The sequence below is a fragment of the Symphalangus syndactylus genome, chromosome 4 (assembly GCF_028878055.3).
Source record: "Symphalangus syndactylus isolate Jambi chromosome 4, NHGRI_mSymSyn1-v2.1_pri, whole genome shotgun sequence".
NCBI classification, from domain to species: Eukaryota; Metazoa; Chordata; class Mammalia; order Primates; family Hylobatidae; genus Symphalangus; species Symphalangus syndactylus.
In genome coordinates, this window is record NC_072426.2 from 23,179,202 (window position 1) to 23,193,078 (window position 13,877).

Sequence of the window (13,877 nt, forward strand, 5' to 3'; positions counted from 1 at the left end):
AACATAGGGCAGAATTCAGTCGGCATTCATAAAGCATCTAGATGAGTCCTAGCCAGAGCGGAATTGCCCACCCCAGTGGTTGGAACTTGAGTTTCGGCAAGCTCACCACTGTGAACTAAAGTGCTTGGGGATACTAAATAAACTTGAAAAGCAATCTATGCCACAAGGACTGCAGTCCCTGGGCAAGCATCAGTGCTGTGCTAAGCTCGAAGCCAGCACACCTGGACTTGGAATGTGAGTGGCCTAGTGAGACACCAGCCAGGGCAGCCAAGGTACTGCTTGCACCACCCCTCCACCACCCACATATAGTGAAGCTCACAGCTCCAGGAGAGACTCCTTCATTCTCCTGTTCTCCTTCAAGAGAGGAGAAGGGAAAGTAAAGAGCCCTTTGCCTTAAAACTTAGATATCAGCATAGCTATAGTACAATAGGGCATCTAGCAGAGTTCTGAAGCCCCCATTCCAGGCTCTATTTCCAAGACAACATTCCTAGACACACTCTGGTCCAGAAGAAAACCTGCTGTTTTGAAGGGAAGAACCTAGTCCTGGAAGGATTCGTCACCTATTGACTAAACAGTCCTTGGGCCCTGAATCATCAGAAGCTGTAGCCAGGCAGTATTTGCCACAGGCCTTGGGTGAGACTCTAAGACATGCTGGCTCCAGGTGTGACCCAGCACATTCCCAGCTGTGGTGACCATGGGGAGAGACTCCTTCTGCTTGAGGAAAAAGGAGAAAGAAGAGTAAAGGGGACTTTGTCTTGAAGCTCAGGCACCAGCTTGGCCTCAGCAGAGTAGAGCACCAAGCAGGCTCCTGAAGCCCCTAATCCCAGGCCTTGGGTCCTGGATGGCATTTCTGGATCTGCCCTGGACTAGAAGGAAGCCCACTGCCCTGAAGGGATAGTCCCAGGCCTGAAGCATTTACCACAACCTGACGGAAGAGCTCTTGGGCCATGAGTGAACATCAGCAGTAGCCAGGCAGTACTTGCTGCGGGCCTGGGGTGATGGTTGCCATGGAGAGAAAATCCTCTGCTTGAGGAAAGGAGGGGGAAGAGTGAGAAGGACTTTCTCCTTGGCTAGGATGCCAGCTCAGCCACAGTAAAATAGAGCACAAGGTAGACTTCCTAAAGTTTTCGATTCCAGGCCCAGCCTCCCAGAAGGCATCTCTGGACCAACCTGTGGCTGAACTCATCACCCTGAAGGGAAGGACATAAGCCTGGCTACTGCTGATGTTCACTCTCTTTACAGTACAGTTGATCAAGCAGAAGAAATAGTTAATGAGCTTGAAGACAGGCTATTTGAAAACACAGTCAGAGGAGACAAAAGAATAAGAAAGAATAAAGCACATCCACGAGATGTAGAAAATAGCCCCAAAATGGCAAATCTAAGAGTTATTGGCTTTAAAGAGGAGGTAGAGAGAGAGAAAGATTGGGATAGAAAGTTTATTTAAATGGATAAGAACAGAGAATTTTCCAAACCTACAGAAAGATATCAATATCCAAGTACAAGAAGGTAATAAAATGCCAAGCAGATTTAACCCAAATAAGACTATCTCAAGATATTTAATAATCCTTGACCCAAAGGTCAAGGATAAAGAAAGCATCTTAAAAACAGCAAGAGAAAATAAACAAATAACATATAATGGAGCTCCAATACATCTGGCAGCAGAATTTTTAGTGGAAACCTTACAGGCCAGGAGAGAGTGGCATGACTCTCTCCTGGGGAGAGAGTGCTGGGGGGTGGGGGGAACAACTTTCATCCTAGAAAAGTATATAAGTGAAAATATCCTTCAAACATGAAGGAGAAATAAGGACTTTCCCAGGGAAACAAAAGCTGAGGCATTTCATCAACACCAGATCTGTCCTACGAGAAATGCTAAAGGGAGTTCTTCAATCTGAAATAAAAAGACATTAATGAGCAATAGAAAATCATCTAAAGGTACAAAATTCACTAAGTACACAGAAAAGCACAGAATATTTTAACAGTGTTGCTGGGGTGTGTATACAAATTATATCATGAGTAGAAAGAATGAAAGATGGATCTATCAAAAATAATAACTACAATATTTTTAAGACATAAAGACAAAAATAGAAACAACAAAGAATTGAAAAGTGGGGCGAAGAAGGTAGGGTTTTCATTAGTTTTCTCTTTGCTTGTTTATTAGTTTGTGTATTCAGTGTTCTGTTGTCATCAGATTAAAATAATGGACTATATGATATTATTTGTAAGCCTCATAGTAACCTCAAATCAAAAAACATACAAGAGTTACACAAAAAAAATAAAAAGGAAGAAATTAAAACATACCACCAAAGAAAATCACCTTCACTAAACGGAAGACAGGAAGGAAGGAAACAAGGAAGAGAAGACCACAAAAAACTAACAAAAGAAAAACAAAATATGTCAGAAGTAGGTCCTCACTTATCATAACGTTGGGTATAGATGGACTGACTCTCCAGTAAAAATTCATAGTGTGGCTGAATGGAAAATAAAAAAGACCCAACAATCTATTGCCTGTAAGAAACACATTTCACCTATAAAGACACACATAGACTGAAAATAAAGAAGTGGAAAAAGATATTCTATGCTAATGGAAACCCAAAAAAGAGCAGGAGTAGCTACACTTACATTAGACAAAATAGATTTCAAGACAAAAACTATAAAAGGAGACAAAAAGTCAGAATATAATGATAACTGGGCCAATTCAACAAAAGGATATGATAATTATAAACATATATAAATTATAAAAATTATAAACTCTAATAATATTTGCTTTATATATCTGAGTGCACCCAACACCAGAACACCCAGATATATAAAGCAAATATTATTAGAATTAAAGAAAGAGATAATCTCTAATAGAATAATAGCTAGAGACTTCAACACCTCACTTTCAGCTTTAGACCAATCATCCAGACAGAAAATCAGCAAAGAAATATTGGGCTTAATCTGTGCTACAGACCAAATGGACCTAATAGATATTTACAGAACATTTCATCCAATAGCTTCACAATACACATTCTTCTCCTCAGCACATGGATCATTGTCAAGGATAGACCATATTTTAAGCCACAAAACAAGACATGACAAAAAATTGAAATAGTATCAAGTATCTTTTCTGACCACAGTGGAATCAAATTAGAAATCAATAACAAGAGGAATTTTGGAAAGTGTACAAGCACATGAACATTAAATAATATGCTCCTGAATGACCAGTTGGTCATTGAAAAAAATAAGAAGGAAATCTAAAAATTTTTAGAAATGAAGAAATATGGAAACATAACTATACCAAAACCTATGGGATACAGTGAAGGCTGTATTAAGATGAAAGTTTATAACGATAAGCACCTACACCAAAAAGGTAGGAAAAACTTAAACAAGTTAACTATACATTTTAAAGAACTAAAAAAGCAAGTGCAAATCAAACCCAAAATTAAGTAGAAGAAATAACAAAACTCAGAGCTGAAATAAATGAAATTTAAACAAAAACAAAAAGATCAACAAACAAAGCGTTATTTTTGAAGAGATAAACAACTTGACAAAACTTTAGCCAAACTAAGAAAAAAAGAAAGATCCAAATAGATAAAATCAAAGATGAAAAAATAGACATTACAACAGATACCACAGAAATTCAAAAGATCATTAGAGACTACTATGAGCAACTATAGGCCAATACATTGAAAACCTAGAGGAAATAGATAAATTCCCAGACACATATGAAGAAATCCAAAACCTAAACAGACCGATAACAATAATGTTGAAACCATAATAAAAGCCCTCCCAGCAAGGCGGAGGTTGCAGTGAGAGAAGATCATGCCACTGCACTCCAGCATGGCGACAGAGAGAAGACTCCATCTCAAAAAAAAACAAAAACAAACAAACAAAAAAGTCTCCCAGCAAAAAAGCTCGGGACCTGATGGCATCACTACTGTATTCTACCAAATATTTAAAGAAGTAATACCAATCCTAGGGAAACCATTTCAAAAAATAAAAAAGAAAGAAATACTTCAAAACTCATTCTGAGACCAGCATTATCTTGATACCAAAACCAGTCAAAGACACATCAAAAAAAGAAAACTACCAGCCAATAACTCTGATGAATATTGATGCAAAAATCCCCAACAAAATACTAGCAACCTGAATTAAACAAAATATTAAAAAGGTCATTCATTATGACTAAATGGGATTTATCCCAAGGATGCAAGAATGGTTCAACATACACAAATCAATCAATGTGATGCATCATATCAGCAGAATGAAGGACAAAAACCATATGAGCATGTCAATTAATGCTGAAAAATGGGCCAGGCACAGTGGCTCATGCCTATAATCCCAGCACTTTGGGAAGCCAAGGTGGGCGGATCACTTGAACTCAGGAGTTTGAGACCAATCTGGCCGACATGGTGAAACCCCGTCTCTACTAAAAATACAAACAAAAAAAAAATTAGCTGGGTATGGTGGAAGGTGCTGGAGGGTGCCTGTAATCCCAGCTACTCTGGAGGCTGAGGCAGAAGAATCCCTTGAACCTGGGTGGCGGAGGTTGCACTGAGCCGAGATCATTCTACAGTGCTCCAGCCTGGGGGACAGAGTGAGACTCTGTCTCAAAAAAAAAAAAAAAAAAATCCTGAAAAAGCATTTGATAAAATTTAATATCCCTTCATGATAAAAAAAAAAAAAACCCTCAAAAATCTGGGAATGGGTCGGGAATGGTGGCTTACACCTGTAATCCCAGCACTTTGAGAGGCTGAGGTGGGCAGATCACCTGAGGTCAGGAGTTCGAGATCAGCCTGGCTACATGGTGAAACTCTCGTTTCTACTAAAAATACAAAAATTAGACAGGCATGGTGCTGCACACCTGTAATCCCAGCAACTTGGGAGGCTGAGATAGGAGAATCACTTCCACCCAGAAGGCAGAGGTTGCAGTGAGTGGAGCTCGCACCAGCTGCACTCCAGCCTGAGTGACAAGAGCGAAACTCTGTCTTAAAAAAAAAAAAAAAAAAAAAGGAGAAGAAGAAAAGAAAACCTGGGTATAGAAGGAACCTACCTCAGCATAATAAAAAAGACCTACAGCTGGTATCATACTGAAGGGGGAAAAACTGAAAGCCTTTCCTCTAAGATCTGGAACAAGACAAGGATACTTACTTTCACCACTGTTATTCAACACAGTACTAGAAGTCCTAGTTAGAACAATCAGACAAGAGAAAGAAATAAAGAGCATCCAAACTAGAAAGGAAAAAGTCAAATTATCTTTGCTTGTAAATGATATAATCTTATATTTGGAAAAGCCTAAAGACCAACAAAAAACTATCAGAACTGATAAACAAATTCAGTAAAGTTGCAGGATGAAAAATCAACATTAAAAATCAGTTAACATTTCAATATGCCAACAGTGAACAATCTGAAAAAAAAAAAAGAAAGAAAGTCTATTTACAATAGCTACAAATGAAATAAAACATTTAGGAATTAACCAAAGAAGTTAATCTTTACAACGAAAACTATAAAACACTGATGCAAGAAATTAAAGAGGACACAAAAAAGTTGAGTTATTCTATGTTCACTGATTGGAAGAATCAATATTGTTAAAATGCCCATACTACCCAACGAAATCTACAGATTCAGTGCAATCCCTATCAAAATAACAGTGGCATTCCTCATAGAAATAGAAAAAATAACCCTGAAATTTATACAGAGCCACAAAATACCTAGAACGGCCAAAGCCATCCTGAGCAAAAAGAACAAAACTGGAGGGATCACATTACTTAACTTCAAATTATACTACAAAGCTAGAGTCAACAAAACAGCATAGTACTGGCATAAAAACACACAGAGACCAATGGAACAGAATACAGAACACAAAAATAAATCCACACATCTACAGTGAGCTCATTTTTAACAAAGTTGCTATGAATATGTATTGTGGAAAGGACAGTCTCTGCAGTTAATGATGCTGGGAAAACTGGGTATCCATATGCAAGAGAATGAAACTTGACCCCCATCTCTCACCATATGCAAAAATCAAATCAAAATGGATTAAAGACTTAAATATAGGACCTCAAACTACAAAACTACTAAAAAAACTTGAGGAGAGTCTCTAGGACATTGGTCTTGGCAAAGATTTCTTGAGTAATATCCCACAAAGCAAAATGGACAAATGGGATCACATCAAGTTAAGAAGCTTCTTCACAGTAAAGGAAGCAATCAACAAAGTGAAGTTACAATCTGTAGAATGGGAGAATATATTTGCAAAGCATCCATCTGAAAAAGGATTAATAATCAGAATATATAAGGAGTTCAAACAACTCTATAGGAAAAACTCTATAGGAAAAATAATCTTATTTAAAAATGGACAAAAGATCTGAATAGACATTTTTAAAGAAGACATGTAAATGGCAAACAGGTATATGAAAAGGTAATCAACATCACTGATCATCAGAAAAATGTAAATCAAAAACTACAATGAGATATCCCCTCACTCCAGTTAAAATGGCTTTTACCCAAAAGTCAAGCAATAACAAATGCTGGCGAGGATTTGGAGAAAAGGGAACCCTTGTACACTGCTGATGAGAATTTAAGTTAGTACAACCACTATGGAGAACAGTTTGGAGTTTCCTCAAAAAACTAAAGATGAAGCTATCATATGATCCAGCAATCTCACTATTTGAGAATACCCCAGAGAAAAGAAACCAGTATATCAAAGAGATATCTATATTCCCATGTTTATTGCAGCGTTATTCACAAAGATTTGGAAGCAACCTAAGTATCCATCAACAGATGAATGGATAAGGAAAATATGGTACTTTACTATTCAGCCATAAAAAAAATAAGATCCTGTCATTTACAACAACATGGATGGAACCAGAGGTCATTATGTTAAGTGAAATAAGCCAGGCATAGAATGATGAAATTCACATGTTCTCACTTATTTGTAGGAGTCAGAAAATAATTAAAATAATTGAACTCATAAAGAGTAGAAGGATGGTTACCAGAGACTAGGAAGAGTAGCGAGGGGGTAGATGGAGTGGGGATGGTTAGTGGGTACAATAATGTAGTTAGATACAATGAATAAGATCTGGTATTTGCTAGCTAGCACAACAAGGCAACAGGATGACTATAGTAAAAAATAATTTATTTTCATATTTTTAAATAACTAAAAGAATATATAACTGGATTCTTTGTAACTGAAAGAAAGGATAAAGGCTTGAGGTACAGATATCCCATTTACCCTGATGTGATTCTACCTGTATCAAAATATCTCATCTACCTCATAAATATATATACCTTCTACGTACCCACAAAAATTAAAAATTAAAAATGAGAAAAAGAAGTGGGTGGTTCTCTCAAATAAGAGAAACGGATTACATAGAAAAAAAGAGAAATGGCCTAAGTAATAGGGTTGCTGGATTTAGCAATAATTGGGACATTCTTGCAAAGAAATAAAGAGAAAGAGGAAAGAAAGAAAGAAGAAAAGAAAGAAGGAAGGAAAGAAAGAGAGAGAAGAGGGAGGGAGGGAAGGAGGAGGGAGGGAGGGAGGAAGGGAGGGAGGGAGGGAGAGAGACAGAGAGAGAGAGACAGAAAGAAGAAAGAAAGAAAGAAAGAGAAAGAAATAAAGAAAGAAAGAAAGAAGAAAGAAAAGAAAGAAGAAAGAAAAGAAGAGAAAAAAAGTACTTCTTTATATAACTGAAATTCAAATTAAAAAAAAAATTAATGAATGACCCTGTGACAGACCCTGAACTCCAGACTCTGCACACGAGACCCTGAATTCCAATGTCCTTTTCCAAGGCACAGACACTCAAGTGGACCCAAAGAAATGGCTTGTTCATATCATGACCTTTTTGTTCATATCTCTAGCTTTAATATATTCAAATTTAGAAAAAATAAATAAATAAACATTGATAATGTACGGTATGTGTCAGAAGAGTAGAGAATGGACACATGAGTTCATAGGAGAATTGTCTTGGACATGCATAAGTTTCACCCATGTCTGTGGCCTCCTGGAGCTCTCTGTGGCCCCAGAAATTGTAAAACAGGGATATAGGGTGCAGTAATACCAATTCAGGAATGCATAAATAAGGACTACTGTGTAGTGGTTAAAAGCACAACCTTCTGGATAAGATAGTCTTTATCTAAACCCTGTGTGTAATTAACTAGCTGCATCTACCTGTGTAAGAATCTTAATCTCCGGGCCAGGCGGGGTGGCTCACACCTTTAATCCCAGCACTTTGGGAGGCCGAGGTGGGTAGATCGTGAGGTCAGAAGTTTGAGACCAGCCTAGCCAGCATGGTGAAGCCCCGTCTCTACTAAAAATACAAAAAATTAGCCAGGCATGGTGGCACACACTTATAGTAGTCCCAGCTACTCAGGAGGCTGAGGCAGGAGAATTGCTTGAACCTGGCTGGTGGAGGTTAGAGTAAGCCGAGATTGCGCCACTGTACACCAGCCTGGGCGACAGAGCGAGACTCCATCTCAAAAAAAGAATCTTAATCTCACTGTGACCTAACAATTTTATCTGTAAAATAGGGATATTTTATTGCTTATATTATTTAAGTCTAATACCATCCTTACACCTGAGCAAGAGGGATCCTGGCCTAGAGCTCCATGTTTTAAATGACCATACAGGTCACAAACACAAAATATATCCATTTTTAATAGAATACAGAGACACCTCTCTTACAAGGATATCCTGTGCTAAGCCTGGACAGGGCATGATCCATAATCCTAAACATCTTAGGTTACATGATTAAAACTGGTCATGCCCCAAGAAAACTGCCTCATACTCTATGCTTTTGAAACAAAAAAGATCAAAAAAAACTTATCCAAAGTGCCTAAAACAGTGCTTGACACTTACTAGCTATTATTTTCAATGTCCTTGAATCCAGAAGTTCTGTCTCCACTCTATTCAGTCTTCATCCCTGAGAGACCTCTTGGAAAATTCAATTTTCAAATATGCACAGCTAAGAACTAGGCCTTGAACTCCAGTGACACTTTCCAAGGCGATAGGCAATTCTATGCCCAAGGACTATTCTCCACTTCTGAAGCTACCGTGTACTGAACATATTAATTTATAATTTACTCTCACTAGTTCCAAAAAGATTTAAAGGTGGCTTATGGCCACGTAAAATTGAACAAGATGGCATAAATTGCAGGAAAGAAAAAATAATAACCAATATGTATAGGGTAGTTACTCTGTGACAGGCAAAATGCCAGATACTTTATAACATTATCTCAATTAAGCCTCCCAGCAATACATTTCAGATGAGAAAAGTGGAGCACAAAGAGGCTCGATCTTTTGCCCAAGGTCACATAGCTTGTAAATACCAGAACCAGGATTGGCTTTATTGTATTGAAAGTAATGTGTTCTTTTAATGAAATTTTCTAATTCGGTTATCTTTATAGTCTTCTTAATAAATCATCTTTTTTTCTTGAGGTTAGCAAATGTATCATGACTGAATTAAGAAATAAATCAACATTTTACTTCTTTCACTAACATGAAGGTCTATGGGATTTCTGTACTTTAAAGATTGTTCATGATATTTAGTCGTTTCTACATGATCAATGATAAAGTGCCTCAAAAATTTTGAGGAGAAATAAATTCCATTTTAACAAAATTTAAATTGTATAAACCGTCTTTAAATTCTGAAAAACCTTTAACTTGCTTTCTTAACATTAAGAACAACTCAGAAGTATATATACTCAATTTAAAGTGTTTATATAACATAAATCATATTCTTACTTTCCATTCTCCTGAAAGTTGATAGTTTTGCTGATATTCACAGTCTCAAAAAATGATGAATTTGCAGATCATGTTTTTCCCCATGACAAAACCTAATTCATCCACAATGCTGAAGAAAGAAAGTCATTAACCTAAAGTCAGAAAGATAAAATACGAAGTCAAAAAGGTTAAAAACACAAATAAACCATCCTTCTTTTTATCAAAGTACCAGACAGTTCCATCACAGATGTTTGAAGTCCTGAAGTGCTGTCCTGGCTGTCAGAAAAAAAAAATGACGTAATTTTTCCAAATCCCAGTCTCCTGGAGTTAAATCGTCACTTCATCCATAAATACCCCTCATCTCTAATAACCTCCAAACCCCTCTTTATCTCAACATGGTCTGATAAAATTGTGCATTTTAAAAGAGGAAAGTGGGTAGAGGAAAGAGAAACACCAATAGTCCATTTCTGTCATTCTTCTACCAAAATCTCAGGACAGAAAATGCCAATTAGTCAGGTTTTCTATTTCTTTTTCTTTTTTTTCTTCTCTTTTCTTTGTTGTTATTGTTCTTTTGTTTTGTTTTGCTTTGTTTTGTTTTTGAGATGGAGTTTCTCTCTTGTGTCCAGGCTGGAGTGCAATGGCACCATCTCAGCTCACTGCAACCTCCGCCTCCCAGGTTCAAGCAATTCTCCTGCCTCAGCCTCCTGAGTAGCTGGGATTACAGGCATGAGCCACCACACCCAGCTAATTTTTGTATTTTTAGTGGAGATAGGGTTTCACCATTTTGGCCGGGCTGGTCTCAAACTCCTGACCTCAGGTGATCCATCCACCTCGGCCTCCCAAAGTGCAGGGATCACAGCCATGAGCCACCCTGCTGGCCAGGTTTTCTAGTTCTAAAGATAAAGATGGCTTTCAATAGATGCAGTAGGTTGTGATTAAGATGTGTTGAGCCCTTCCTGACAAAGCACTGGGTTAGAGAAAAGGTGGAAGAATTTTGATCCATCTCAGGAAATCAGCAAATTGATTTGATTGACCTCCAAGGCACACTTTGTGACTGCTGTGTACTCCATTCATGGTGAGTTCCACACTGCCCCCACTGGATCTTTCCCTCAGAGAAGGCCTAATTTCCCTTGTGCATCACCACCAACGTTGTATGAGAAATAGAGGTTCACTGCTCACTGTCTTACTTACTCAGTGACTGTTCAAAGAAAACCCAGTGATGATTAGTTCAACTGCTTTAAACTTGATTAGAAAGACCAAGTTTATTAACAGTGAAACTTAAAGCATTTATGGTCATAACATGTTGACCAGTTAAAATCTGCATTTACTCTGTATACTCAAAGAGGACTTTTACCAATCAAGATATACTCAACATCTATACCTAATCATATGCCATTAGGGGTCTCATTTTACCTTTCCTCAAAGTGTGATAATTTCAACAATTTGACGGAAATATTCCCCTGTAGACACACTCAGGATCTTCTGCCTTATTCTAAAACTTAAACCAGGCATTTGTGTACACAATAGCATCCTGAATGGGAAAAAGTAAGGTGTGTATCAATCTTCATGTTTCTGTTGTTTAATGGCAATGGCTTACATTCCCAGATGTCGGTGTGCTGAAGAAGCAAGTTCTTCAGATGGGAAGGGGTTTGTATTGTTTTTCAGGATCTTTGAAAGCTAATTTCACTTGTGCCAGACTCACTCTGCAGCTAGAGTTCCGTCATTTCATTTCCCTGCCCTGCTGAGGTATTGTGAGGAGGGGCTATAGTGATTCATATGAAAGTCCTTTGATGCTAGGGCTGGAGAAGATATAGATTCCAGCTATGCTGCTATCTATTCTGAGCCCTAGTTACCCCATTAGTAAGTGAGGGAGATAAACTGTATAATAATGGTTAGCATTCACTAAATGCTATGTGTCATGCTCAGATCTAAGTCTTTATTGATATTGCCTCAGTTAAGCCTTATAGACAACTCTATTAGGTCAGTTTTATTATAAACTTGTTCTATGATAAGGACAACAAAGTATATAGAAATTCAACAACTCACCCTAGGTCACACAGCCAGTTAGTGAGAGAACTAGGATTAGAACCCAGATGATCTGATTCCACAGGTGGGCTTTTGAACTCTACATTCTATGTCTGTAGTGGTTTATTTCTAGCCCAGTCAACCTGGAAGTCTAAAAAATATACTATACTGTATTTTTGAAACTTGAAAGGATGGTTTTTTTGTTTGTTTGTTTGTTTTTGTTTTTTACATCTTCTAGCATCACCAGGTAGGTGTTGTTGGCTGGCTGACACTAGTCCTCACTCTGTCCTACTGACTTCTCCCCTTTGGTCCAGGCCTGCTCACTAACTACATCTGTGGTCGAGATTTCTAGCGCCAGATAATCTGTGAGCACGCAATCATTAAACCCCAGCAGCATCTCAGGGTATCATTTTAAGAAATCTATTTGCAACCAGGAAATTGCTATATTCCAAACAGCTGAACACTTTCCAGAGCCATTTTATTTGAAGAGTAAGTTTCTTGCCCTACATCTGAAAAATCCACTAACGCCCAACCTTTTTCCTTACAGTTCAAATATTTGGAACTGCTTTTGCATCCTCAATTGCCTCTTACCCTAAGGCAAAAGCAAGATTAGTCAAAGAGTTAGTTATGCAGATTTCTCTATTAGATTTCTTCAGCTTTACAGATTCTGAAAACACTTGCCTATCTACTGTAGAGAAAACATTGATTTCTGTGGTTAGGCACCCACTGGGCAGAAATTTCAGATCAGCCCCACTGTGTTACACATGGAATTGAATAATAATGCTGGCTGGAGTGGCCATCATAAAGTTCTAATCTAAAGCTGTCTGCTGCTGTTTTATTATAGCCTTACAGCTATTTCCCCCACTACCCACTGGCCCACCAGCGGTACCAGAGTTGCCAGTAATAGAACAGAATACTCACTGGATTATTTGGCTTCCTCTCTACTTGCTGGTGGAAAGATGGGCTGTTAAAACATTTGTGTAGGTTGAAAAGCCTTTATACATAATTGCAAAGCAGCAACAACCCTGGGGTCTGTTTCTTTCCAATGCTGAGAAATAGATTTTACAATCTCAGGATGTTTTAGAGTTAATGGATGCAGATTCAAAAGACCCCTTTGTACTCAAAATCTAAGCTGTAAGAATAAAAGAGTAACATTTGAAAAAGAGGAAAAAAGTAAGACCAACAGCATAGCCAAGGTCACTGTGAATGTACTTTTGACTTATCCACTGAATCACCACTTTCTATAACCAACTGGCTTAAGAATGTCTGGGTTACAGCCAGTAACCCAGTGGTATGATTTTGGCCAAATCACTCCACTACCTGACTTTTGTTTATTTATCAAGAATGACTTAATCTCAAAAACATCATTCATCTAAAAACAGGGTTTGGGATAGCTACAGATCTGTGTTTGAATCCTGGCCGCAACATGTATTAGCCATGTGACTCCAATTAAATATAACCTCTCTAAGCCTCAGAGTTTGCACCTGTGAAATGGGCACTAAGGGTACTAATATACCAGCCTCACAGAGCGTTGTAAGAAATGAACTAGATAATGCACATAAAGGATTCTCACAAGGGGAAATTTTGCCCATCCTTCTCAGGGGATACTCAGCAGTGTCTGAGGGCATTTTGGGTTTTCACAAAAGGAGGAGGATGCTACTGGCCTCTAGTGAATACAGGCGAGGGATGATGCTCATTATCCTACATGCATAGAACAACATTTTACGACAAAATGTCAATCTTGCAGAGATTGGAAATCCCTGGATGTAACATTTGGCTTACTGAAAGTATTGAGTAAACTGTGGCGAGGTGATGATGGTGGTTATGGTTGACCTCAGAGATCATCAAATTGAAAAGAATAAAATAATTTTAGAGTACATAAACATTCTATGAGGATACATTTTCCTTGTAGAAGATTTAGTTCCTCCTTCAGGGCTCTTCCTTGATCAGATCGAAAAGGCTCTGGGATCAGCATGAAGTCTATATCTTTACACCTAAGCCCTGCAGACTCCAGCCAAATATTTATGCCATATCTCAAGTCCAAGTTCAGCCAAATAACGTGAGGCCCTGGAATTTTCCACTGTTCTATCAACCTAATCAGAAAGGGCTCCAAACTTAATTAATTTGCATTATAAATCTTCTCTTTTCCAAA